This window comes from Dipodomys spectabilis, unplaced genomic scaffold (genome assembly GCF_019054845.1).
Source record: "Dipodomys spectabilis isolate Male_0828 unplaced genomic scaffold, ASM1905484v1 ptg000129l, whole genome shotgun sequence".
Classification (NCBI taxonomy): domain Eukaryota; kingdom Metazoa; phylum Chordata; class Mammalia; order Rodentia; family Heteromyidae; genus Dipodomys; species Dipodomys spectabilis.
Window position 1 is genome coordinate 4,337,261 of NW_024870806.1, and position 24,707 is coordinate 4,361,967.

The 24,707-nt window shown below is 40.3% G+C and overlaps 2 long non-coding RNA genes across 2 annotated transcripts; one reads left to right on the top strand and one right to left on the bottom strand.

Annotated features, from left to right (window-relative positions):
• Positions 1 to 1,480: 1,480 nt before the first annotated feature.
• On the bottom strand, positions 1,481 to 23,980 carry LOC122116236. The gene is made up of 3 exons (XR_006148921.1): positions 23,635 to 23,980; positions 9,322 to 9,328; positions 1,481 to 1,491 (listed from the first exon to the last, which is right to left on the bottom strand). It is a non-coding gene; the product is annotated as an uncharacterized LOC122116236 (long non-coding RNA).
• On the top strand, positions 5,052 to 21,567 carry LOC122116235. Its single transcript, XR_006148920.1, has 4 exons — positions 5,052 to 5,068; positions 11,125 to 11,132; positions 17,359 to 17,361; positions 20,005 to 21,567. It is a non-coding gene; the product is annotated as an uncharacterized LOC122116235 (long non-coding RNA).
• Positions 23,981 to 24,707: the final 727 nt, after the last annotated feature.

Sequence of the window (24,707 nt, forward strand, 5' to 3'; positions counted from 1 at the left end):
GATTAAAAGGTCTGAGAAGCTAAGAATGCATGGAACATTCCTCAATATAATACTGAGTATGTATATGACACAGATAATTAGCATTTACCTCACGGTGGAAATCTGAAGACATTAACATCAGGAATGAGACAAGATGTCCACTCTCTCTACTACTCTTCAATATGGTAGTGGAATTTCTTGTAAGAACAATAGACAAGAGAAAAACATCAAGCAGATCCAAATATGGAAGAAGTAAAACTATCCCTTTTTACAGATGAAATGTCCCTGTATTTAAAAGACCCTGTGGCTTCCTCCCTCAAGTTAGTACAGGTGATGCTAACCTTCAGCAATGTAGCTGGGTATAAAAACCACAAGAATCAGTAGTTTTTCTGTTACCAACAATGGGAAGATCCACGCTGAAATTCAAAATACAACCTATATGTATTAGCCTCAAAAACAAATTAAATCTACACAGAACAAAACAACAACAACAAAACTAGGAATTAATTAAATTAAAATTGTGAAGGACCTATATGTGAAAACTTTAAAAATATACAAAGGGAAATTGAAGGAGATTCAAGGAAATAGAAAGTCTTTCAATGTTCCTGGTTAGAAGAATTAACATTTTAAACATTGCAATATTTCCCCCAATTTTGCAATGCAATACTCATCAAAATCCTAACAATATTCTTCCATGCAGTAGAGAAAGCAATCCAACTTTAATACGGAATTACAAAATTTCAGATGATACAGAATGCTTAGAAATGAATTCATGTGCATATAGTCATCTTACACACACACACACACACACACACACACACACACACACACACACACACACACACACACACAATGGGATTATATTCACCCATCAGAAAGATGACTTTTCACAAGTGGTAAGGAAAATAAAAAGTTTGGGAAAATTATATTAATAGAAAAGAGAAAGGAATGCAGACACAGAGCAATATAGGTTTCATGGATTCATTCATTTATTGAAACTAGAAGGTGCATACAAATCTATAAGTAAACAAGACAGATTCTACCTCGTCCCAGTTAATATGGCCATTACCAAGAAAACTAAGACTAGCAAATGCTGGACAATTGGGAACTCTATTACACTGTTCGTGGGAAATTAAACTCGTTCAACTATTGTGGAATGCAGTACGGAGTTTCCTGAAAAGACTAAACCTATATCTCCCTTAAGACCCAGTAATTTCCCTCAGGGGCAGTAATCCAATCAATAACAAACAGCCTCACATGAAAGCTACCAGTATATCCATGTTCAGGGCCCAGGCCCAGAGTTGAAGGACTGGAAAAAATTTACCACTGCTGGTGTTTGTTTCCGCAAATATGAACAGTTTGATATAAGATACCAAATCAATCTATTTCCAGTAGCTAGTTTAGGACTTAAAGGTAGTGGGGGATAAAATGGCTCCTTTGTTGAATGTTAGGAGAAGATGAAGGCAGTCCATGAAATGGGGATTTGTTGTTGTTGTTCGAGGTGCTTGAAGTCTGGGCTTGGGAACTGTCCCTGAACTCTTCAACTCAAGGTGAGTGCTCTACCTCTTGAGTGAAAGTGCCTCTTCTGGTTTTCTGGGGGTTAAATGGAAATAAGAGTTTCAGGGCTTTCTTGCCCAGGCTGTCTTTGAAATGAAGTCCTCAGATCTCAGCTCCCTGAGTAGCTAGGATTATAGCTTTGAGCCACTGGCACCAGGTAAAAATGGGGGATTATTAGAAAAGAAAATCGCCCTCTTCACCTGTGTCTAAACCACAGATACTATTATTAGAACACTTCACCTTTAACTCATTTCATCAGACATTTGTAAATTTTCTCTTTTCCTTCATGTGGGAATACTGCAGTCAATATCAACTCAGCTGAGGGACTGGATCAATTGTGTGGTAATTGCTAGCACCTAATTTAAGAACTTTTACATCAAAAGAAATAAAACCCTCATTTGGAAGAATTGTGTTTTCTTTTTATTACAAATCTCTGCTAGATTACTTATTAATGTGATATTGGACCTCCTAAGAGAATGATGACATTTTCTTTCTCTTCAGCCTTCTCCCACATATGGTCAAATATTTAAGAATTCAAAGATTTGTATTGATAGTTGATTAAGCTGACTACTAAGAAAATGTGCATTTCTGGAATTTGATCTGCTGTCTTGTTATTACATGCAAAGGCTTTCTATGATTTATTTGTTCTACAAGGCATTCTACTTTCCAATCTTTGTGTGACCAATTTTAGTGTCTCTGATCAGTCTTTCTGACTCTCTCTCTGGAGTCACATTTGAGTTTGCCTCATAAAAAATATTTTAGTTATCAGCTAAATGTCTCTCAGCTTCTGTTTTTTGCCTGATTTCATTTAGGCTGTGATAGCAACCCTGCCTGGCTGTGCTTACTGGAGTGCTTTTTGTGTATTTGTTAGTGTGTGTGTGTGTGTGTGTGTGTGTGTGTGTGCATGTGTGTGTGTGTGTGTTTTGTTTTAGAGGTCTAGGATTACTATTCAAGGTAGTAGTTTCTCTTGGCCCCTGTGATCCCCTGGCCTAGAGTCGATGGGTTTTTCTAAAGATACAAAGAGCAGCTTACTAAATTCCTGTTTTAATTGTCCCACAATGAGGCAATCAGGCATCCTTGCAAAGCCATCAATAATGCTTTGTAACCACTTACAGAAGTTGTCTATCAAGATGGCGTTCCAAGGTTGACTGTGAAAATTGTTCATTTCCAAGCAGGCACCATAAAGCATATCACATTCCTGGAATCAAACATTTGGAAGGAAGGTTACCCTTCCTTCCTTCTCTTATAATAGATCAAACCATAATATTCTTCAGTTGTAGAGCCTGGAGCACATTTTCTCAAGAATATTCTGTAGTGAAAAAAAGGACCAACTTTCAAAATAAAGGTGAAAATACTTGTCTACAACAGACTGGTTTATCTTGCTTATATCTGTTGTTTTTTTCATTAAATCAAACACATGGATAATTTATATTGGTATTAGACAAGTGGCAAAGGATTAATGGGATAAGCATTCAGTTTACTTTCATATATCCAATATAATACACTTAGCCCATCATGAAAAATTAACTACAACTGTAGAAAAAATGTCAGGAATATAAAATAAGCCTCAAGATAAGGTCAGGAAGATGGCGGAGAAGAAGCTGGAGGCTAAACAAGCTCTAGCATAAAAAAGCAGTTTTAGTGTTCCAGTGAACAGTACTAGGCCAGAGAATTACACCAAGTGTGCCATCACAGTACAGAGAGTTTTGCCAGAGAGGGAAAATCAAGGCAAAGAGACACATCTGAGCACTTGCCGCTCCTGGCAAGTGCTCAGATGTGTCTCTTTGCCTTGTGGCAGCAGCAGCAGCAGCGGCGGTGCCCGGAGCCGTCATACCTGCAACACAGAGGGTCTGGGACAAAGGCACCAGATGCAGCGGGCAAGCTGATTCTACTCAACACCAGCAAAACTGACATGGAGCAGATATCTTCACACTGCAGATCGCAGACCAGAGACGACCCAGGAACCAAGACTCCGGCAGCGTGGAGTAGAAGCCTGACATCCTCACTCCTTCTTAGGGATCAGAGGAGGGAAGGCATTCATGCCCCACCCCATTACTGGAGATCTCCATCTTTGATACTGACAAAGGTTTGGCTGAGTTGCCAGTTCCAATTCAGGCCTTGGGAGAAAACAAGACAGCTATTTGGCAGGTCACATGAACCTGCCCAGACCTGCCAGGTTCAACTCCACCCAGGAAAAAGTCACCCACCCCAGGCAGAGTAAATCTGCCCCCTGGGAGTGGCTTTCTTCACTGAGTAAACAGAGCCAGAGCCTGTGCCTCCCTAAAGCAGCTTAGACATTCTATTGAAATTCAGTAAACATAAACTCTGAGAAAGGCTGCAGGCTGTGCTCTGTGAGTGTCTCAGAAGCTAGCCCCTCAGGGAAAAGCTACTGTTTGCTGAAAGGCCTCAACTCTACCCAGAACCTAACCTCATCAAAGCATCTCCAAACAAGAGAAAACAGGCATCTCCCTCTTTTGCAATACTCAGAACAGATCCCTCTCCCACTGAACTAGCCTGAGAGGAGGATCACAAAGCAGAGCATTTTTCGGCTTGCCCAAACAAACTGCCTTAAGTAACAAATCAAGCCACAGGAAAACCAAACACCACAAGCCGACCAGGGACTCCACCAAGAGTCTGGTTACTGACACAAGGGAAATACAGAATCTTCCTATCCCCCAGCCCACAAAAAAAAAATGAAAGAACTTTCTTTTTGTTTTTGTACGTTATTTTTAATTTTTTGTTTTTTTAATTTTTGTTTTTATTGTTTATTGTTTTCTTCCTCATATAATTTTTATTTTAAGTGAATATGGGTGTGTGCTTATTTTTTAATCTCTACTGAACTTTTGTTCCCTTTCTTTCTTTCTTTCTTTCTTTCTTTCTTTCTTTCTTTCTTTCTTTCTTTCTTTCTTTCTTTCTTTCTTTCTTTCTTTCTTTCTTTCTTTCTTTCTTTCTTTCTTTCTGTCTTTCTGTTCTCATTCTTTTCACTTCTCTTTTATTCGTTTCTGCATGACTTAATTTCTGTTGTGGTCAACCTCAAATATACCCGTCATTGATTATTAGATCTTATCCTACATCGTGTACATACTTAATCCAGAAATTTATTACTCAATTCAAAACCTCTTTAATAGCAGTATTACCTATTTATACCCATATAATATTTTAAAACATCTTTATTTTTCGTTTTTCATGTCTCTTTTCTATGCCTCCCCTCCTTTCATCCCATCCCCATTCTTCTCTGAATACTACTTCTTCAAACTCGCAGTTTTTAAGGGTTTCATTTTTTAATATTAAATTTGTGTTTTTCCATTTTTTTCTTGTCTTTTTTCCTTTTTCTTTTTTTTCTTACTATTTTTTCTGTAGCTGCTATCATTCTCTCCAATCAATTTCCCTCTTTGAAATGAGGAAACGGTTAATTCCACTCTCCCTCACCTTCCCACATCCCTCCAATCCTATTGTTCCCCAAATTTTACCTAAACCTAATAATTTCTGGTTGCCAAATTCTCCTTTGCTGTTCTTAGGCCATAAAGACATAGTTGTTTGATGTTCAATAGATTGTATCTCTTGAACCAGATTGTATCTGCAGACTTTTGACTGTGCAACTACGGACTTTGGTTTATGCTTACCTTAAAATAGTGTTCTAGCAAAAAACGTGTTATTCTCATCCCAAATGGGCAGAACAAGCCGGAAAAACACAAGAAAAATGTCAAGCAAGGGGTTCTCAACTCCCATTCATGACAATCAGGGGAGAAAAGAGATAATGAATAATCCAGAGGAGAGTTCTCAAAAAGCTCTACAAACACTACAGGTAAACATGGTAAATGAAAAGAGTTAAAAAAAACCTGGAAAAGTCTCAATGTGAGCATGATAGGGAGAAAGAGGAGGCAAACCAAAGATCAATACAGGAGAAGCATTAGCTTGAGGAAGCTACTCAAAGATTGATACAGGAATTTCATGAGCAGATTGAGAACACTCAAAGAGAAATAAAGGAATTGTGTGAGCAGGTTGAGATCAGTCAAAGAGATAGACAGCAATTACGTGAGCTGGCTGAGCACAGAAAAAGAGAAAGTCAGGAATGGCGTGAACAGGCTGAGGACACTCAAAGAGAAATTCAGGAAATGTGTAAACGTGGGGATGCTAATCAAAGAGAAATACAGGAACTGAGAGATCGGGATGAGAACAGACAAAGATCAATGGAGGCATTAGTGGAATACAGAAACAGAGAGCTGAAAGAAATCAGTGAGACAGCAAAGGGAATGCTCATTGGAAAACAACAGAAGGAATGCGAGTCCTAGGAAACCATAACCAATCAACTAAGTGATTTGAGAATAAACACTGAGCACCAAAGTAAGGAAGTAAAGAAGTTCTTACAAGATCTAGAACAAAGTTCCAACAAAGAATTTGAAGTCATCAAAGTCAACCAATTAGAAGAAATAATAAAAAACGAAGTAGAAAGTCTTGACAGTAGGTTAGACCATGCAGAAGATCGAATCTCAGGGATTGAATACAGCCTAGATATTATAGAGAAAGAACATAAAACCATCCAAGACAAATCCTAGAAATATGATATATCTCCTCAAATCTATTTGGAAAACACCATCAGAAGGCCTAATCTGAGGATAATGGGTGTAGAGGAACACCTAGAGACAGAAGTTAATGGTCTAGGAAATTTGTTTAACAAGATCCTAGCAGAGAACTTCCCAAACATTAAAAAGACAGGGCTATTCAAATACAAGAAGCTTTTAGAACTCCAAATAGACCAGACCAGAACAGGACATCCTACCGTCAAATTATTATCCGCACAGGATCAATTCAGACCAAGAAAAAAATCTTTAAGGCTGTCAAGGAGAAAAGATCAATAACCTATAAAGGGAAACCAATGAGAATCACCTCAGATTTCTCAGCAGAGAAAATTAAAGCAAGAAAAGCCTGGAATGATGTATACCATCCCCTAAAGACAAGCAACTATCAACCAAGAATACTGTACACAGTTAAACTCTCCTTCATATCCGAAGGTCAAATAAAAAACTTCCATAGTAAAGAAAAATTGGAACAATATATCTCCACCAAACCAGCTCTACAAAGACACCTAAAGATGTCCTACACATAGAAAACCCACAAGACCACAATAAACACCAAGAAACCGCACCCAAGGTGAGAATCCAAGAACCATAGGAAGTACTCAGTTGCAGCAGCCTTAAAGAAGGTGAATAAAATGGCAGGAACTCCCAAATACCTCTAAGTCCTATCTCTTTACATTAATGGGCTTAACTCTCCAATTAAGGGACGTAGACTAGTTGGATTAAAAAGGAAGATCCTTCTACCTATTGCCTTCAGGAATCCCACCTTGTCCATAAAAACAACACATTTTGAATGTGAAAGGCTGGAACAAAATCTACCAAGCAAACAGCTCCCTATAAACAGGCAGGAGTTGCAATACGAATATCAGATAAAATAGACTTCAAATTAAAATTAGTTAGAGGAGATAAAGAAGGTCTCTCAATACTAATTAAGGGATCTCTACTTCAGGAGGTTATTACAACTCTAAATCTCTATTCGCCAAACAATGGATCATCCAAATTTATGCAAAAAACACTACTTTCTCTCAAATCTCATTTAGATCCAAATACATTAATTGTCAGGGACTTTAATACACGACTATCCCCACTAGATAGATCAACTTGGCAAAAACTCAACAGAGAAACCGGAGATATAAACAACTGCATAGAGCAACTACATTTAACAGACACCTACCAAATATTTCACCCAGCATCATCAGAATACACGTTCTTCACAGCAGCACATGGAACATTTTCCAAAATAGACTACATTTTAGGTCCCAAAGCAAACTTTTCCAAATTCAGGAACACTGTAGTAAAACCTTGCATTCTCTCAGATCACAAGGGAAAAAAATTAGAACTCAACACCAAAAGCCACCAAAGAAAGTCCTGTAACATATGGAGGCTGAACAACACACTGTTGAACCACCAGAAGGTCATGGAAGAGATTAGAAACGAAATTCATGTGCTCAAGGTATTCGACATAAATGAGCACACAAACTACTAGCTCCTCTGGGACACAGCAAAGGCAGTACTCACAGGCAAGTTATATCTTTGAGTTCTTACATCAATAAATTCGAAAGATCCGAAATTGACAATTTAATGAGACAGCTGAGCCTCCTTGAAAAAGAGCAAGATGAACCCCAATCTTGTAGAAGGAAAGAAATAATTAAAATTAAATCAGAATTAAATGAATTAGAATAAAAAATAGAAAGAATCAACAAAACAAAGAGATGGTTCTTCTAAAAAATCAACAAAATAAATAGACCCCCAGCAAATCTTATCAGAAAAAGAAGAGAATACACCCTAATAAATAAACTCAGAGATGAGAATGGAAATATCACCACAGAAACAAACAAGATTCAGAACATTATAAGGGAATACTTCTCAAACATTTATGCTAATATGTCTGAGAACTTGGCAGAAATGGACCTTTTCCTAGCAAATATCAACATGCCAAAACTAAATCAAGATGAGTTAAACCATCTTAACTAGCCCATATCAAGCATTGAAATAGAAACAGCAATGAGACCTCCCATCTAAGAAAAGCCCAGGACCGCATGGTTTTACAGCAGAGTTCTACAAGGAATTCAAAGCAGAACACACACCAATACTCTTTCAAATTTTAAATGGAATTGAAAGAGAAAGTTCACTACCAAATTCATCCTATGAAGCTATAATAACCCTCATCCCAAAATCAGGCAGGGACTCATCAAAGAAAGAGAACTATAGACCCACTTCTTTGATGAACATTGATGCAAAACTTCTCAACAAAATTTTGGCCAATCAACTTCAACAATTCATCCAAAAAATCATATGCCACAATCAAACAGGATTCATTTCAGGGATGAAATGCTGGTTCGAAATACGCAAATCAAATAACATAATTCATCACATCAACAAGAGCAAGAATAAGAACCACATCGTTATCTCAATAGATGCAGAGAAAACATTTGACAAGATCCAACACCCCTTTGTGATGAAGGTTCTGCAAAGACTAGGTATCCATGGAACCTTCTTCAATAAAATAAAGACTGTATATTAAAACCTCTAGCCAGTATTATGCTCAATGTTGAAAAATTAACGCCATGTCCTCTAAACTCAGGAATGAGACAAGGATGCCTACTCACTTCATTGCTCTTCAATCCAGTATTGGAATGCTTAACGACAGCAATAATAAAAGATACAAACATCAAGGGGTTCCAAATAGGGAAAAAGAAAGTAAAACTTTCCCTCTTTGCAGATGAGATGATCTTGCATTTAAAGAATCCCATGGATTCTGCTCTCAAATTCTTCAAGGTGATTCAAAACTTTCGTAAAGTATCAGGGTATAAAATTAGCCTTCAAAAATCAATGGCTTTTCTATATGCCAACAATGAGAAAAGTGTAGCTGAAATCAGGAAAGCAACTCCATTCGTAATAGCTCCACAAAAAATAAAATACCTAGGAATTAACCAAACAAGTGAAGGACATCTATGATGAAAACTTTAAAAACCTGAAAAACGAAATCAAAACAGAACTTAGAATGTGGCAAAAACTCCGATGCTCCTGGATTGGAAAAATCAACATCGTGAAAATGGCAATACTTCCCAAGGCTATCTACAAATTCAATGTGATACCTATCAATATTCCAATTTCATTCTTCAGGGAAATAGAAGACTCAATCCAAAAATTGATATAGAACAATAAAAGACCCCGAATAACAATAACAATCTTTAACAGAAAGAACAGTGGTACTGGCACAAGAGCAGACTGCAGGACCAATTGAATAGACTTGAAAACCCAGAAATGAACCTAAAGACCTGTAGCCATCTAATTTTCAATAAGAGAGCTAACAAAAATAGAATGGAAGAAAAACAGTCTCTTCAGTAAATTGTGCTGGCAAAATTGGTTAACTACTTGTGGAAAACTAAAGCTAGATCCTTATATATCAACTTGCACCAGAATCAACTATAAATGGATCAAAGACCTCAGAGTCAAAGCAGATACTCTGAAAACATTATAGAATGGAGTAGGAGAAACCCTAAGCCTCCTTGGTGCAGGCCGCAATTTTTTTAATAAAGACCCACAAACACACCAAATGAAAGAAAGGGTGGAAAATTGACATTGCATGAAATTTCAGAGCTTCTGCATGGCAAAGGATAAAGCTAGCAAAATCAATAGAAAGCCCACGGATTGGGAGAAGATTTTTCACTAGGCATACAACAGACAAGGGTCTCATATCTAAAATATACCTGGAACTTAAAATTTTAAATCCCCACAAAACAAATCTTCAAACAAACTATTGCCCAATAAATAACTGTGCTAAAGACTTAAAGAGAAACTTCTCTGAAGAGAAAGAAGGATGGCCAATAGACACATGAAAATATGCTCAAGCTCTCTAGCCATAAAAGAAATGCAAATCAAAACAACAATGATATACCACCTCATTCCAGTTAAAATGGTTATAAACAAGAATTCTAATAACAACAGCTGCTGGAGGGAATACGGACAGAAGGGAACCTTACTGCATTGTTGGTGGGAGTGTAAACTTGTTCAACCACTTTGGAAAGTAGTATGGAGGTTCCTCAAAAGACTCCACATAGAGTTCCCTTATGACCCGGCAATCCCACTTTTGGGCATTTATCCAAATGATCACAAACAAGACCAAACTAAAGTTTCCAACACGACTATTTTTATTGCAGCATTTTTTACCATAGCTAAGTTATGGAACCAACCCAGATGCCCCTCAGTAGATGAATGGATCAAGACAACGTGGTATATATACCCAATGGAATTCTATGCCTCCATCAGAAAGAATGACATTGCCACATTTGTTAGAAAATGGAAAGAGTTGGAAAAAATTATATTAAGTGAAGTAAGCCAGACCCAAATAAACATAGGTCCCATGGTTTCCCTTATTTGCAATATCTATTATATGTCTGAGTCAAGCAGAAAAGTTCAGATAAGTTGATATTAGTGGAATGAACCCCAAGATAAGTATTCAAATTTTTTTGTTTTTTTTCCTTTTATTCAATTGTTTCTATCATATTTATAAGATGATGTTTGTCTTGAGCATCCCTCCCTTTTTCGTGTTCTTTGTTTTGTTGAATGTTGCAGATCTGATGGGAGTATTCTTCTGCTGGTGTTCTTGTAGTTGTTCTTGTCCTCAGCTCTCTCACGGAATCTTGTTGTATCAGACATCTGAGAGCTGTGATGGGAAAGATGGGATGGCCACATTCCCAGGCTCTGGGAAATCCTTTCTTCTCTCACTCAGTGACTAGGCGTCAATATCCTAACCTACTCCAAAGTTTCCTCGAATCTCTTGCTCACCACTCAGCTACCTCTACTTTCCTCAATGGCCAGTAGTGGTGTCAACCAACAGAGGGAATTCTGGTGCTACAGGGCAGCATGGAATGTGGGCGTGGCCAGCATTCTTGAATCCCATTGGTCAGAAAGAACCATGAAAGAATGGGGTTGTGGCTGGAATCCTGTGATGCAGGCAGCATGGGAGGAGTAAAGATGACAGCAGCTTTGCCAGACCCTTTCCCAGGGAACTCTGTCCAATTCAGTTGGGGACAAAAGGGTGACCTGCTTTATCTGGATGGCTGCACAAATTGTTGTGCATGTCTGTTTGTTGGACCTTAAACTCAGGATCTGGGCACAGTCTGTGAGCTGCATTTGATCAAGGCTAATGTGAGACACACATCTCTTCTTGTGGCTTTGTTGCCACTTAAGTTGGACAGTGGTCTCAAGGACTTTCCTGCCTACGGTGACTTTGAACATGACCCTCCTTTCACAGCCTTGTAAGTATCAAGGAGGACTGCTGACAGCCAGTAGTGCCTGGCTAATCATTGGTCTTGCTGATGTTCTTAGACAGACCAGTGAGTTCCCAATCCTCAGGTTTAAGTGGTGGGAGCTGGTGCACACAGTTTGAATCTTGGTCCTGCCACTTCCAGATGGCAGGAGATCCTAAGAAACTCATTTCATCCATATGAATACCAATGGAATATGATGTATGTCATGATTTAATGGGCAGTTCTTGAATGATTCCAGTATAAAATTATACACAATTATACAAAACTGATCGATTTTAGTTAATACTTTATTAAGCATTTAAACAATCACATTCATTAAATGGAGGCAGAATGAAATACCTAAGAATTGGGTGTCATATTGCATAGAGATGCCATTTTTCTGCCAGGACTGGGATTTGAACTCATGTTCTTGGTAACTCTGTTTCACTGTGTGGGAAGGAGAGGCTTGCCTCCTTGAAGTCAAGAAATTCAAGTCTGTTCCTTAGGCCTGAAATCGAGCCTCTGCACCAGATACAATCCTATTCACGTACATTTTAAATATATGATTTATATTTACAGACATATGTATGTACATATTGAGTTCAGTATATTTATTCATTTTATTTTTTGTTTGTTCATGTATTGACTGTTTATTTTATTGTCTATTATGGCACATAGAACATTGATTACGTTGATTACATAGGATATAGGTGTGCATATGTATCCTACTTCAAATGTGACACCCAGGACTTTCACAGAAAAGGAAAACATGTGTCACCATCAGCTTTTTACTCCACGATTCATTGTTTGGGAGTTCTGGCATCTGAACTCATGGCCTACAGAACCAAATTCATGAATGGGTCAGTGTCAACATGCCATCCTGGGGCAAATTGAGCTGACAGGAAGTTCCCAGGGCCTGAGATAGAGCCCCAGCGGTTGACAAAATAAGAACAGATTGACACTCAGATGGTAGTACGCTAATAAATATATATCTTTATAGAGTGCCAGAGATGTCTATCCATTATTCAGTTATATAGACTACATTCCTAACAATTCTTGGGTATTATTATACCTCCATGTAATTAATGTTATTGTTTTCATCCTCAATGAGATGTACAAGTCGTTATGTTGAAAACTAATTTTACAACTTTGTTGAGGGGGTGAGGTGGGGAAGGGGGGGTGGGGAGGATTGAGTGGGGAGACAGGAGAAGGATGGCAATGAAAGGGAAGGGGAAACAAAAGAAGAGGCTACAATGCTTGATAAGAAATGTACTCATTATCTTTCCCGTGTAATTGTAACCCCTCTGTACAGTATTTTCACAATAAAAAATAAATAAATAAACTCTTAAGAAAATCGGTGTCCTGAAATCATTGCATCCCTATAAGAAAGAGTATTCTAGCCGGGCGCTGGTGGCTCACGCCTGTAATCCTAGCTACTCAGGAGGCTGAGATCTGATGATCACAGTTCAAAGCCAACCCCGGGCAGGAAAGACTGTGAGACTCCTATCTCCAATAAATCACCAGAAAACCAGAAGTAGCGCTGTAGCTCAAGTGGTAGAGCGCTCGCCTTGAGCTGAAGAGCTGAGGGACAGTGCCCAGGCCCAGAGTTCAAGCCCCACGACCGACCAAAAAAAAAAAAAAAGAGTATTCTTTTAATGTTTCATATTATATAAAATCAACCAGACGACTGAAACATGATGTCTAATTTTATACGAGTATCATTCACGAGCAACTCATTTAACTATGACATTTAAAACATTCCATCGTTATTCTTATAAATTGGAACGAGTCTCTTAGGATCTCCCATCATCCAGAAGTGACATGACTTGGAATCGACTCTAGCCCTATATTGCCCTGCAGGACTATGGCCCAATAGCTCAATAGCCCACCAGCCTTCAGCAATGTAAGTTGAAGTACCCTTTGGAGCTGTGTCATTCCGACCCAGATGGTCATGGTGCAAAATCTAAAAAGGCCATCCCACCACTTATTTTTTGTGCATCCCCCCCCACCCCCCCCCCCGCCCGCAAGGCCTGGAGGTCTAGGATACCAGGATCGTCTGTTGTTCCACTGGCTGCACCCCAGCCTAGGGTGATGGAAGCTGAGGCAGAGTTGCCATGATTTGAGTTCAAGACCTTGCTTGGCAAAAAAAACAAAAAAAACAAAAAAACAAAAACAAAAAACTCCCTGGCTTGCAATTGGTGCCGTTTTATCTGTAAGGCTTTGGATTTGAATTTAGGGTCTGGGTAACTCTGCAGCACTGTGAATGAAAGGGAAGTTCACCATGCTTGAGGACAAGAAAGTCAGGCCTGCTCCCTATGCCTGAATTCATGACCCAGCCCTGGGAAACACACTATTTATATACATTGTAAAGATAGGATTTGTACCTACCTATAGATGTTCAGTCCATATCTTGTTTGTTGTGGTTATTTATTGTATTTCTGTTTTATTCATTTATTTACCACTTATTTTATTGGCTGTGATAACAGACATTCCATTTATTATATTGATGACATTATATCACATATATCTAGATTTGTATACATTTTCTCCTTCATGTATTACACCCAGGACACTCAGAGAAAAAGAAAACAGGTGTTACACTCCACTTCTTACTCCACGATCCAGTTGTTGGCAGTGCTGGGACCTGAACTCAGGGCCTAGCAGACCCAATTCATGAATGGGTGTGTCAACATGGCAACCTCTAGCCCACGAAGCTGCCAGGCAGTTCCCAGACCATGTAATTGAGCCACAGCACTGGACAAAATAGCCATACATGGATAGGCAGCTGGTAGTATACCAATAAATATATATTTGTATAGAGTACCAGAGACATCTGCCTAGGATTCAAGTATATCAACTACTTTCCTACCAACTCTTAGGTAGTTATTATGCCACCACTGAAGGAATAGGATTCTTTTCATGCTTAATAGACTATTCATTAAGATCAATCAGCGTCCTAGGATCATTGCATCTAATTTTAGACTAGACTTATTGATGCACTCAGAAACTTCTCATTTAATCATGAGTTTGCTCACGTTCCATTGGTATTTCGATGCATAAGAACGAGTATCTTGGGAATTCCACATATTGGTAGATGTCAGGACCAGGACTCGAACTCAGGGCCTACATTGCTGCATGGGCCTATGGCTTCCCCAATAGCCCACTATCCTTCACCAATGCAAGGTGAAGTACTCTTTGTAGGCATGTTATTAAGACCCAGGATGGTCACCTTGGAAAGGAACAAAATGTAAAAATTCATCCCGCGGCTTTCCTCTCTCTCTCTCTCTCTCTCTCTTTCTCTCTCCATATATATATATACATATATATATATATACATACATACATATATATATATATATATATATATCATACTCTGTGTGTGTGTGTGTGTGTTTGTGTGTGTGTGTGTGTGTTTTCCTGCAAGACTTCAGGGCCTAGTATCCCAGGATCGGCAATGGGCCCATGGCAGCCCACCACCCTGAGGTGATTGAAGCTGAGGCAGAGTTACCACAAACTGAGTTCAAATCCTTTCCTTGGCAATAATAATAATAATAATAAAACCTGGCTCAGAACTCGCACCATTTTTCTGCCACAGCTGGGATTCCAACTCAGTTCTGGGTAAATCTATAACACTCTGGGGGAAATGGAAGCTCACCATCCTTGAAGACTACAATATCAGGCCAGGTCACAGGTCCTGAATTGAAGCCCCAGCACTGGAAAAAATAATGTACCCACCTATTTTACACATAGGATCTCTATTTACATATATGTATGGAATGCATCATGAGTTCAATGTAGTTACTCTTTTTATTGTGTGTCTTAGTCATGGATGCATTTGTTTTTTATTGAGTATGATGACAGACATAACTGATAACAAATTTTTCCTATGGTTATAGAGTTGCCTATATAGAATTTTCCATCCTCCCTGAGACCCAGGACTTTCACAGGACAGGAAAACAGGTGGATCGATGGGCTTCTCACATTAGGTTTCATCTTTTGGCAGTATTGGGATTTGAACTCAGAGCTTAGCAGGCCCATTTGGCGAAAGGGTCTAGGTGAGGATACCAGCCTGTGAGCAACTAAGGAGCTAGGGGGTTCCCGGGACTTGAGATTGAGCCCCGGAGTGGGGGTGGGGCACAATATTCATCCATTCATAAGCTGAATACCTATTTGGATAGAGTAGGAGTTGTGGCTAGCTGTGTTAGAATCCCACCTACCATGTTGTCGGGTCTTCATTCATCCCACAAAAGATGGACAGGGTCCTAGGAAAGGTAAGTGCAGCCACTCGCCCGTTCCCCAGCCTCCCTCATCCTGGGAGACAATCAGATGCAGCAGGGAGTCAACTCAAGCAGGGAAACTCGTTTATTAACACAGAGCAAGCCGTTTTTAAAGCAACAAAGAGTGGGTGGCATGGGAGGGGAGGAAGAGGAACCAATCACTGTCAAGGTCACACCCTATCATGCACCTAAGCTTCCATGGTCTGGTTACTTACTGTGAAGCAAATCGGGCTCTGCCCACTCCACTCCCTTTCAGTGTCATCTTTGCTGCCCATGTGCTCTATAGATTCCCTCTTTTTTGTTTTAATGGCAGACCCACCTCCAAGTTAGTTATCTTTTCCCCTCCGCTGTAAAGGTTATTTTAAAAGGATTCCATTGGTAAGGATAGCATTGGCCATGCAGGGGGTTTGAGGCAAGTCTGGGTGTTGAGATTCGCCAGACAAGGATAAGGAGGGCCCTTGTGCATGAGCCAAGAGGCCGTCCCAGTTACCTCACATCCCCATCTAGGACAATAATAAACATCAATCCCACGACAGTTAGAAATGTCCAAAGCAGTTCAATTAATTCCTGGGCATATATAAAAGTCAGTATCTCGTAAGGTCATCCTCTTCAGAACCTGGGAGAACCCTGGGTATTGGGAGTTCCACACATGCGGCATGGTGCATCCCTGTGGGTGCCCACACTGCCATTCTACTATAGTGCAGAAAAATAAGGAAAATTTAAAACCAATTGCAGACATAGCAGAGCAATACTGGGCACCTGGTGTCTTTTAAGTAAGCCAGTTCCTTGTACGTGCCTTTAAGTGAGCACAGGGGTCAAGATGACTTTGAGCTTTACTTTAAGCTCCAAATGGCTCCCAGCATCTCCCCTGTCTTTGTTTAAGGAAGCGAACCCGCCTATCTTAGGTTGGGTGGATCGCCTTGTCTGCCTGATCTGTCATCGGGAACTTCTTCAGAGCGAAGCTGAAGGCCCTGTCTTAGGTTGGCCAGACTGACACCCCCTCTTATCCATCTCTGGCTGCGATTCCTCTCGGGGGAAATTTATTCACTTGGAGCTTGATCTTATGTAACTGGCTGGCTAAGCTCATAAGAGTTTTGCAGTGCACGTATAAAGCAAGTAAGGCATAGAAAACAATTAGCAAAAGCGTTCCCAGGCCAAGCAATGTCATTAGCAGTCCTTTAGCATTAGCCAGGGATGGGAGAGCAGTCTTTACCACTTCAGAGTCCAGAGGTGGGGGTTGTTCTGGAGCAGATTTTAGACATGTTTACAGGAAAGCATAACAAAAGGTGGTTGTACAAGCAAGTAGTAAAAGAACAATTAGAGCAAGTAACACAAAATAAGTGGCTCCTACAGAAATATTAAATGGTCCATACATAATGACATAGGGTGGTAATCAAAATAAAGGTCAGGCCTCCAGGTCAAAGGTACATCTTCTCTTGTGGTCTATTGATGATTTCTGCATTGTCAGCGCTGATCACTGTCCAGGTCACTGTTGGGTTGATCATCAGAGAGAGGGACTTGCAAGAGAGACACTTTAAGAAGGACTGCTTACAACAATCCCCCCGCCAAACGGCTGGGGGGTGGGGTGGGAAATTACCCCCTACACCCTGCAAGTCCCTCTCCCCGATGATCTTGGGGTTCCTCGGCCCTGGGCTGCCAGCGCCTGGGCATTAGCCTCAGTCATTGCAGATGTCTGAGCCTGTAAAGCTAAAGCTAGTGATTGGGACTGGTGCTGTTGCATCCCCACAACCTGTGAGGTCACCACCCATCTGCTCAGTGAATGCTCTCTCAATCCCACACAGGCCATGTAGTGGTCTGAATTCATCCCTTCCCAGACCAGTAGCTTTACAAACTGATCTCAGAGGTTCCCTGCTGGCAGCTTGTGGTGAATGCTCTGTTGGACTCAGTCTACAAACTCAGCTGGAGGCTCACCAGGTTTTTGCCTCACTCCTGCTATGGAGGACTCAGTAGGGCCATCATCCAGTTTGTACCACGCAGCCAGTCCTGCTTGCCTCACCTGGTCATGGTACGGGCCAGGTATTGCTGCCTGTTTGACGCCAGTGGAGTACCCTTCCCCGTCCCTGTTAACATGGCATAAGTAATAGGTATCGTGGATTGAACCTGACAATTATTTTCTACTTGCCCTCTGCATTCCTCCTTAAAGAAAGCACACATTTAATAAACTGAGAACTGGTGAGGACGGCTTTAGCCACATCCAGCCAGGCTTTAGGGACACCTGGGTGGTAAGCAATGTCCTGTAATAAGCTCTGGGCCCAAGGAGAGTTTGGGCCATCTTCCACCACCTTGTTGCAGAGCTCTTTAAGATCCTTAGCTTCCCATGGATACCATTCCAAGGGCCTGTTTGCTCCTGGTGCCAGATTGACCGGATACGCTTGGGGAAGCAAATCCTGTGGCCTAGGGTCCATGCTCTCAGGTGGCCCTTCCCTTCCAGGGTAGACCTCCTAGTAGGTTACTTCCCCAGCACTCCGCCCCTCTGTTGATGGTTTGTAGGTGTCCGCGTCTTGCAGGTATCTCTCACAGATCGCATAGGATTCCATACCTCCCCTCCAATTGGGGGAATAAAAAGGGGACCTATGACCATCAGGGGCATCTGAATCAGAGGAACTAACTTTGCCCCTCGTTTTGACTTCCATGGTGCATGTGTGTTCACTCATGCAACTTCGCTGTCAAAACACTAATCCTATCATCAATATTTCTATGAATTCGAGCATCCTACCCACGCTTCCGTTACGACCAACTAATACATTTATTATGAAAATATTTCTTACCACTAAAACTAGCCCTATGTATATGGTATATTGCTATCCCAATCTCCACAGCAAGCATCCCTCCAATATTATAGAAATATGTCTGACAAAAGAGCTACTTTGATAGAGTAAAACATAGAGGTTCAAGTCCTCTTATTTCTAGAACTTTAGGACTCGAACCTAACCTGAGAATTCAAATTTCTCCGTGCTACCAATTACACCAAATCCTAGTAAGGTAAGCTAATTAAGCTATCGGACCCATACCCCGAAAACATTGGTTCCAACCCTTCCCATACTAATTAATACCATTGCATTTATTCTAATTATATTCACTATGATTCTAGGCACTGCCATTGCAATAACAAGCTCACACTGAATACTCACATGAGTGGGTCTAGAGATCAACATATTATCTATAATTCCCCTCATAACAATTAATAAAAATCCACGATCAACCGAAGCTGCATCAAAATACTTTTTAACCCAAGCAACTGCATCCATAATCCTAATATTCGCTATCACAAACAACTTTCACCACTCGGGACAATGAGATATTCAACAACCACCCAATCCACTAACATCCCTAACATTACTAATCGCCCTAGCAATAAAGTTAGGTCTAGCCCCATTCCACCTGTGAGTCCCAGAAGTTACCCAAGGCATCCCCCTGCTATCCGGATTAATTCTGTTAACCTGACAGAAGCTAGCTCCAATCTCAATCTTCTACCAACTCTCCCCATTCATAGAAAAAAAACCTAATCCTACCCATATCTATTCTATCAATCTTGTTAGGAGGCTGAGGAGGCCTAAACCAAACCCAACTACGAAAAATCATAGCATATTCATCAATCGCCCATATAGGCTGAATAATAGCAGTAATAATCTACAACCCCTCTACAATAATCCTCAACCTAATCATCTATATTATCCTCACTACAACCCTCTTCATCTCACTAAACTCCCTGTCCATCACAACTACCTCATCACTTACTTCAACATGAAATTCACACCCCCTAATAACCCTAGCAACCCTCTTATGCTTAATATCCCTAGGAGGTCTACCTCCCCTCACCGGTTTCCTACCAAAATGATTGATCATCCAAGAGATAATCTTCAATGACATAATCACAACCAGTCTAGCCATAGCAATAATAGCCCTTCTAAACCTATTCTTTTACATACGATTAATTTATTCAACTTCCCTCACCCTATTTCCACTATCCAACAATACCAAATTCAAATGACACCATCCGAACCAAAAAGCCCCAACAACAATCCCTACAATATTAATTATTTCATCCTTCTATTTACCTTTAACACCAATAATCACAACTATTATATAGAAATTTAGGTTAATTTAGACCAAGAGCCTTCAAAGCTCTAAGTCCATAAACTTAATTTCTGACCATAAGGACTGCAGACCTTCCATCTACATCTAATGAACGGAAATCAATAGCTTTAATTAAGCTAAATCCTTTCTAGATTGATAGGATTTTAACCTACAAATCTTTAGTTAACAGCTAAACACCTTAATCAACTGGCTTCAATCTACTTCTCCCGCCTCCTTTCTTTTTTTAGGCGGGAGAAGTAGTATAATCTTCGGTGCTTGAGCCGTAATAGTAGGAACAGGACTAAGCATCCTAATTCGAGCAGAACTAGGTCAACCTGGTTCCCTATTAGGAGACGAACAACTTTACAATGTAATTGTTACTGCCCACGCATTTGTAATAATTTTCTTTATAGTAATACCCATTATAATCGGTGGGTTCGGAAACTGACTAGTCCCCCTAATAATCGGCGCACCCGACATGGCTTTTCCATGAATAAATAATATAAGCTTCTGACTCTTACCACCTTCATTCCTTCTCCTATTAGCATCTTCCATAATTGAATCCGGAGCCGGAACAGGATGAACTGTATACCCACCTTTAGCAGGAAATCTAGCACATGCTGGAGCTTCTGTCGACCTGACAATTTTCTCTCTTCACTTAGCAGGAGTATCATCTATCCTCGGAGCTATTAACTTCATCACTACTATTATTAATATAAAACCACCCGCAATATCACAATATCAGACACCCCTATTTGTCTGATCTGTCCTTATTACAGCTGTCCTTCTTCTACTATCCCTTCCAGTATTAGCTGCAGGAATTACTATGCTTCTAACAGATCGTAATCTTAACACAACTTTCTTCGACCCTGCAGGAGGCGGAGACCCAGTACTTTACCAACACCTATTTTGATTTTTCGGCCATCCAGAAGTCTACATTCTCATTCTTCCCGGATTCGGAATAATCTCACATATCGTTACATATTATTCAGGAAAAAAAGAACCCTTCGGATATATAGGCATAGTGTGAGCCATAATATCTATTGGATTCCTAGGATTCATTGTATGAGCACACCATATATTTACAGTAGGAATAGACGTAGATACTCGAGCCTACTTTACATCTGCTACAATAATTATTGCTATCCCAACAGGAGTGAAAGTATTCAGCTGACTAGCTACTCTCCACGGAGGAAATATTAAATGATCGCCAGCCATATTATGAGCACTAGGATTCATTTTCCTATTCACAGTAGGTGGACTAACCGGAATTGTTCTATCAAACTCATCCCTAGACATCGTACTTCACGATACATACTACGTAGTAGCCCATTTCCACTACGTTCTTTCTATAGGAGCTGTATTTGCCATTATAGGAGGCTTCGTTCACTGATTCCCTCTATTTACCGGCTATACACTAAGTGACATATGAGCTAAAACACACTTCACCATTATATTTATTGGTGTAAATATGACCTTCTTCCCTCAACATTTCCTAGGACTAGCAGGTATACCACGACGATACTCCGACTATCCAGACGCCTACACTACATGAAACACAATTTCATCTATAGGTTCATTTATTTCCCTAACAGCCGTAATCCTAATAATTTTCATAATCTGAGAAGCATTCGCATCAAAACGTGAAGTAACAACAGTGCAAATAACATCAACAAACCTTGAATGAATCCATGGATGTCCACCACCATTCCACACCTTCGAAGAACCAGCCTATGTAAAACCGGCCAACTAAGAAAGGAAGGATTCGAACCCCCTAAAACTGGTTTCAAGCCAGTCCCATATCCAATATGTCTTTCTCAAAATGAGATATTAGTAAAATTAATTACATAACTTTGTCAAAGTTAAATTATAAGCCTAATACTTATATATCTCTATGGCTTACCCCCTTCAAATAGGACTTCAAGATGCTTCATCTCCAATCATAGAAGAATTAACTGACTTCCATGACCATACTCTCATAATCGTATTTCTTATTAGCACCCTAGTCCTATATATCATTTCATTGATATTAACCACTAAACTCACCCACACTAGCACTATGGATGCTCAAGAAGTAGAAACTATCTGAACAATTCTTCCAGCCGTTATCCTAGTTATGATTGCTCTACCCTCCCTTCGCATTCTTTATATAATAGACGAAATCAACGACCCAGCACTAACAGTAAAGACCATAGGACATCAATGATACTGAAGCTACGAATATACCGACTTCAACGACCTTATATTTGACTCCTACATAATCGCCACATCTGACCTTAAACCTGGAGAACTACGTCTCCTAGAAGTAGACAACCGAGTCGTCCTCCCAATAGATCTACCCATCCGCATACTAGTTTCCTCAGAAGATGTACTACATTCGTGAGCAGTACCCTCACTAGGAATCAAAACAGATGCTATCCCAGGACGACTAAACCAAGCCACCCTATCATCTACACGACCAGGACTATTCTACGGCCAATGCTCTGAGATTTGCGGTTCCAACCATAGTTTCATACCAATTGTCGTCGAAATAGTCCCACTTAAATATTTTGAATCATGATCAACAACAATACTTTAGACCCCATTATGAAGCTATTAAAGCATTAACCTTTTAAGTTAAAGACAGGACACCAATTGTCCCATAATGATATGCCACAATTAGATACATCACCATGATTTGTTACCATTATAGGAACCACACTCACCCTATTCATTATTTTCCAATTAAAATTTAAAACCTTCACTTTCCACCCACAACCACAGACCAAAAATTTTCTATACACCAAAGCATCTAATCCTTGAGAACTAAAATGAACGAAAATTTATTCACCCCTTTCACTACCCCTACACTCTTAGGCCTACCCCTCGTTATTGCAATCATTATATTCCCATCCATCCTATTTCCACAACCAAAACGACTAATCAATAATCGTCTCACTACTTTCCAATCATGACTCATAAACGCAATCATTAAGCAAATAATAAGCATGCACAGTCTAAAAGGACGTGCCTGAACACTCCTACTTACATCCCTTATCATCTTTATTGGCTCCACAAACCTTCTAGGCCTCCTACCTCATTCATTTACTCCCACTACCCAACTCTCCATAAATCTAGGAATAGCTATCCCGCTATGAGCAGGAACTGTCCTACTAGGATTCCGATACAAAACTAAATCATCACTAGCCCACTTTCTACCACAAGGAACTCCATTACCATTAATCCCAATACTTATCATCATCGAATCCATCAGCCTATTAATCCAACCTATAGCCCTCGCCGTACGACTAACAGCCAACATTACAGCTGGCCACCTCCTAATTCACCTAATCGGAGGAGCTGCCTTAGCAATCTATTCTATTAGCCCAATCGGATCGCTGGCAGCATTCATTATCCTCACACTTCTAACAATCCTAGAATTTGCAGTAGCCCTTATTCAAGCCTACGTCTTTACCCTACTAGTAAGCCTATACCTACATGACAACACCTAATGACACACCAAACACATGCCTTCCATATAGTTAACCCCAGCCCCTGACCATTAACTGGAGCTATATCAGCTCTCCTCCTAACATCAGGAATAGTAATATGATTCCACTATCAATCCGTCACGCTCCTCCTCATGGGTATCCTATCTAGTGTCCTTACTATATTCCAATGATGACGAGACGTAATTCGCGAAGGAACATTTCAAGGCCACCACACCCCTGTAGTTCAAAAAGGCCTTCGCTACGGTATAGTCCTATTTATTATTTCAGAAGTGTTTTTCTTTGCATGCTTCTTCTGAGCATTTTACCATTCCAGCCTAGCCCCCACTCCTGAACTAGGGGGATGCTGACCACCAACCGGAATCACTCCATTAAACCCCCTAGACGTACCATTACTCAATACCTCTGTCCTTCTAGCCTCCGGAGTATCAATTACATGAGCCCATCACAGCCTCATAGAAGGTAACCGAATCCCAATAATTCAAGCCCTTTTCATTACTATTATTTTAGGAATTTACTTTACTGTTTTACAAGCCTCCGAATACATAGAAACCTCATTTACCATTTCAGACAGCGTGTACGGCTCAACATTCTTCATAGCAACAGGCTTCCACTGCCTACACGTAATAATTGGAACAACATTTCTTATCGTATGCTTAATCCGCCAAATCCAATTTCACTTCACATCCACTCACCATTTCGGCTTTGAAGCAGCAGCATGATATTGACACTTCGTAGATGTTGTCATGCAACATGTGTGTTCTAGGTTGTCATGTGTGTTCTAGGTGAAATTTGACCCATTCCTTTTCCTTCTCACTTCCCAAGTCCTCCTTTACTCCTTCTAGGCCTAATGTTGCCTCCTCTTCCTTCTTCTGTGAGATAGCATTGCCCATACTAAGGGTTACACTTACCCTGACAGACTGCTTAGCCTCTGTCAGTATTTTTCCTTTCATGCCCCATGTTGGGAGCCAGATGTTGGGTCTTCTTCCATCACACGAAAGACAGACAGGGTCCGAGGAAAGCTAAGTGCGGCAGCTCGCCCGTTCCCCAGCCTCCCTCAGTCCAGGAGACAATCAGACGCAGCGGGGAGTCAACTCAAGCAGGAAAACTCATTTATTAACATAGAGCAAGCCATTTTTAAAGCAAAAAAGAGTGGGTGGCATGGGAGGGGAGGAAGAGAGGAAACAATCACTGTCAAGGTCACACCCTATCATGCACCTAAGATTCCATGGTCTAGTTATGCACTGAACATAAAGCAAATCAGGCTTTGCCCACTCAACTCCCTATCAGCGCCATCTTTGCTGCCCATGTGCTCTACATCATGTGAGTACTGATTCTTGGATCAGTACTCCAATTTCTGAATGTGATTCTTATTGTCACACTTCATGAACTCTTAATTAAAAATTATTGTTGTGCCATACGTCTTGCCTATCATTTCCTATGAGAACCATGAATGAACTAAACTCTTCCCTAGGA